The sequence below is a fragment of the Triticum dicoccoides genome, chromosome 7A (genome assembly GCF_002162155.2).
Source record: "Triticum dicoccoides isolate Atlit2015 ecotype Zavitan chromosome 7A, WEW_v2.0, whole genome shotgun sequence".
Classification (NCBI taxonomy): domain Eukaryota; kingdom Viridiplantae; phylum Streptophyta; class Magnoliopsida; order Poales; family Poaceae; genus Triticum; species Triticum dicoccoides.
This window is the reverse complement of record NC_041392.1, coordinates 23,800,555-23,805,755: the sequence shown is the minus strand read 5'-3', so window position 1 is coordinate 23,805,755 and position 5,201 is coordinate 23,800,555.

Below are 5,201 nucleotides of genomic sequence, written 5' to 3'. Positions count from 1 at the left end.
GTGTGTCGTCCACAGGGTTCAAGCTAGCGTCGCAAGCCAGAAGAGGTGTCTCCTCCTACCGGCCAAGTTGGCACGGGTTTTAAGGAACCCGGCCAGGTCCAGGGCCTCCCAGTCAAGCCCCAGAGCATCACGGACAAAACTCCAAAGCACTCTCGCCGTCGTGCAAGAGAAGAGAATGTGGGTCCCCATCTCTAGGACATCACAGAGAGGGAACATCCCATTGCCAGGGACATGCCACTTGATCACCTCTTTCCTAGATGGGAGGCGATTCCGCAAAAAAGGTCGAACACATATTTTGATCTTTAGGGGTAAGGGCATTATGCAGAGTGGAAGAGTCCAGGCAATAGATGGTCGCTGACACGGGGCAGGATGTGTCTAGCCGAAGAGAAGTCCCCCGAAAGGGCCAGCTGCCAGCATACAGTGTCCGGATAATCTGTGAGCACCGGCGGGAGGGCCACCCGCAATCTAGCCCACTCTACGGTATCCCTCGGCCCAAATGTCCATAGGAACAAGATGTTCAACTGGCCACCGTAGGCAGCCCTGGAGACCAGTACCATCGGATCCGAGCAGATGGTAAACAAGTTTGGAAACCCCGTACATAGTGGTGTTCCGTCCACCCATGGTTCAAGCCAGAATTGGTTCCCCTCCCCATTTCCAATGGAGAAGGACAACCCCGGGTGGATCTCATGCTTGATCCGCTGGATGGACCTCAAGAATTGGGGTCCCTCCATATGTCCACAAGTAAGCAAGGGCTCACCCTCAGGTATTTTGCTTGAATAAGCTGCAACCATAGACCCCCGTCCTAGGAATGACCGGCCATACCCAACGCAGCATAAGGGCCACGTTTATGCGACGAGATGTCAGAATTCCCATCCCTCCCAAATTCCTTGGCATGCAAATGTGAGGCAACTTTACCATATTATATTTTTATTGGCCATCCATCGCTTGCCACAAGAATTGGGAAAGGTCTTTATCAAACAAGCTATGAACCCCTTCCGGAAAGATATAAAACCCCATCATATACATCGGAAGACAAGAGATGTTGGAATCTATAAGGAAGTTCTTACTCCCCTTGGATGTAGAATGACCGCACCAAGGTTCCACCCTAGATACAGCCCATCCCATAAGCGGGTCGAACTCACTCAAGAGAACCCTCTAGTCAGACAGCGGCATCCCCATGTACATAGCGGGGAAGGAGGACAACGTGCAGTTTAAGTTGTCTACTATCTGCAGTCGCTCGTCCTCCGAGTATCCTAAAACTACCTCCCCGCTCTTATCAAAGTTGATCTTCATATCAGACATGGCCTCGGAAATAGAGTAAGATGAACTTGAGATTGATGATGTCAAGATCAGAGCCCTCGACCATAATCATGGTATCATATGCATAATGAAGGTGGGTGACACAAACCCCAGGGATAAGATGCCCAACCACCCTAGTGATGCGGCTGGCCATCCAAGCTTGTCCAGAATGACCACAAGGGCGTTGACCACAAGGTTGAAGAGAAGAGGGGAAATAGGACCCCCCCCCCTGTGTCTTGCCCCACGCTAATATCTAAAGAAGGGACCAACATACCCATTAATATTGATCGATCTGCTGCTAGTCCGAACCAACGACGTGATCCAGGAGCATCATCGGTCATCAAATCTCCTCAGTTCAAGCACCAACTAGAGGAAGGCCCCGTCTAGACTCTTATATAGGCCTTCTGGAAGTCTAGCTTAAGAAAGACACCTTTATGGCAGTGTATCCTAACCCATGGGCTATTTCATGAAGGGCTAAGATCCCACCATCAGGGACAGGGGAGCAGCTGGCTGACTTTCTGACAAAGCCTTTGGATCACATCAGGGTCCTCTAGTTGCGTGACAAGATTGGAATGCTCAAGGTAAGGTAGGCGCTACAAGTTTTAGGGGGTGATTGTTAGCAAATAAAACCTTTTTTTGCGGTCATAAAACCTTGTTGCGCGTTGGTAGTTGAGCATGTACAATGGTTGATAAGATAATTTTATCTTAAGTTTTACATGTAATTTAGAGATAACAAAAAAAATGTCTACAATGAGTCATCTCTTAGCCTTATCTTCAATAACTAGTAATTTCTAAAAATATGGTGAGCCATATATTGTGGTAAGAGATCATCTCTTGTCTTCTCTTAAATAAGAGAAGACAAGTCTTTTCTTATCAGTTATCTCTCCTCCACCTCATCATTTATCCTACGTGACACTTCTAAGATAGCAACATTGTACATGGCCTTAATCTACCATCGCAAGGTATTTTTGTTTCTATGGCAGCGCTTTTATAGGCTGCCATGGCAGTGTTTTTCAGCCGCTGTGGCAAGTCTTTTCTGTTAGAGTTTTTTCGGTTTAGGCTCAACTACTTTGACCGATTCTTGTGGCGCGATGAGTTTGTTCGTGGGATGGCATGAACCTGTAGGGATCATGGGCGCCGCATGGTTTCCTTGTTAAGAATAAAAGGAGGTCAATTAAATCGGAAAAGCTGCAAGGTCGCAGAAACCACTCTCTGCCTCTTTGTTCTCTTATTTGTCGAGCAAGTGTGAGCTGAGAGCGAAGGGATTCCTAACAGATAGCTGGCCAACAAATGTGTTCAAAAAAAAAGATAGCCGGCCAGACATGGATTAATTATTGGGCAAATAAAAGATTGTCACCCACTGAAAATCTAGTCTTCCCCATGCACATGCTCTTCCCAAAAGAGGGATGCATCTGGTCGCCATGCATCTGTCGACAAGCAAATACTCCCCATTTAAGCTAACCCAAGTGGATAGCCAACTTGAATTATACCACGTAACTATTCTGTAAATTTAGAACTACCACAAAAAAAATCTACCCTTCCCAAAGGATCGATGCATCTGGACACTATGCATCAGTCTATCAGCAAATACTCCACATCTAAACTTGAAAATATACTATGTATATACTTATTTTTGCGGGAGTACTGTGTATATAGAGAAAATTCCTTATATAACACTGTTTTAAATTATGTTTCCCTACTTAACACAGAATATTTTTTTCTTCCGTATCTAACACAGTCTCTAAAATTTATGCCTTTTATGTCACTTTCGTCCATTTTAAGCCTTAAAGATGTTAAATGACATCTGAAAAGACCTATTTGCCCCTCATGTGATAGGTGACCAAAATATTACGTGGTAGTTTAGCTTTAGGTCAGCAGGGTAGCCGGTGTACATCAATAGTACATGGTACACTACATACTAGATCGATAGTATACAGCAAGTAAGTATGTTAAAATCGTAGTGAGTGCTTGTAATTTTTTTGTGAAAAGGCAGTGCTTGTACACGCACGTACACAGCTATTGCTAGGTATAACCTAGTATATATTTGCATATGCCCAGTCCTTTTGTAACAGCCGTAGTTGAGATTGAAAAAGGAATGTAAATAGGACCGACATGGTCCCGTGGCCATCAATCGCATCGTGTGTGTTCCAGTTGTAGCCGAGATTGTATCACTAACTTGCTTTTTTTTACGGGTATGGCTAGCTTTAGCTAGGCAGCGAACGTAGAAATGATCAAGGGAGAGATCGGCTGCTAGCTAACTTCATCTATTACGTATTAGCAGTACGCGTCCAACTAGAATAGATCCACCTGCCTGCCTACTTGTTTCTTGGTGTGTACGTGTCGTCTACGTCTCGGCGGAACCCTCGGAAAGTATTCGAGCTAGCCTCGTATGCCTGTACGCTGGAAAACACCCGGCTATAACGCCATCAAGGTCGGAGGTCGAGGTTGGGACCAAGGCCAACGCAAAACGAGTCGGCCGGATACACACATACATATAAAGTTTGGTCAAATATCACACGAAGGGCAAATAGGTCTTGTCCTGTGTCATTTAACACCGTTATGGCTTAAAATGGACGAAAGTGTTATAAAAGACATAAAATTTAGACTCTATGTTAAATAAGGAAGGAAAAGTTTTTCGGTGTTAAATAGGGCAATAAATTTTAAGACAATGTTAAATAAGGAATTCTCTTGTGTATATACCATCTATGAACTATGAGCTAACAGTATTGTAAGAGACCCAAGGACGCGAGTCAGGATTTTTGCAAGGAAAAACTTAATTTCGTATGAACACTTGCTTTGGGCGCCGACGTGGAATGAGTTCTTCTAATCGGTCAGTCAATAGCGCTTTGTTGTTGCAAGGGTCAGTCCTAATTCCAGCAGCTAGCTGGCTTAGATCCGTTCCAAGTTAATTATTGACAACTGGCGCACATGACCAGCTTGTACGTCAATTTCATACTGTCGTGCGTCGTCAGCAAGGACGTGGTCAGTGCTTAACTACTAATCACGATTACGTCCGCAACTGGATTTGGGCTAGTTGTTGTACCATGAAGATCAAGGTCTTTTCGTTGATGATTGTGATGGATAGATTGAACAGTCAAGATCTACTTGCAAGAAGGCATTGGAATGTCTCTGATCCTGATACATGTGTTCTGAGTCCAACTCACACCAAGGAAGACAGGGATCGTCTTTTCTTCATGTGCAACTTCAGTTGCAGAGTTTGGAATTACTTGCAGATTGATTGGCCATAGGGAGTGGATATGAGGGACAATGTGCTTTGGCGCCGGGAAGGAATTTTGCTAAACCTTTCTTCACGGTGGTGGTGTTCACTACATGTTGGGATATCTGGATCATAAGGAGTGCTAGAGTCTTCAGGAATGAAAAGCCTAGCTTCAACAGATGGAGGGATGCTTTCATTCATGACATTTCTCTTCTAGCTCATCGAATTAGCAGAGATATAGAGAGGAGCTAGTTAGGTGGGTTTCCTTTTTACCACCCTGAGGTGAGTCTGGTAGTTTTCTGTACTTATTTTATTTCTCCTTTGCCTTAGGGCATGTACATACTGTATCGTGTTCTCTTTGAAATAAAATGAGATGTTGTGGGGCGTTTTGCCCTACAGTAAGCGGTAAAAAGACACATCAGAATTAAAGTTTAATTGAGAATTAGTATGACGATCATCAAATATTAGTTTGATCAGTACCAAAAATGATTCTGACTCTTGAGTTATTGTACATTAGTTTGGACTTTGGAACAAACAAGAAAGGTGGCACGGATATTAGCCTGAACTCACCTACACCTCATTGGGAAAAAATCTAGAAAAACAGCAGAGTATTTCAAAAATAAAATCAAGTTTGTTTACTGCATATATGTTTCGGCGTGTACATGTGTGTGTGGGGGTTGGGGGG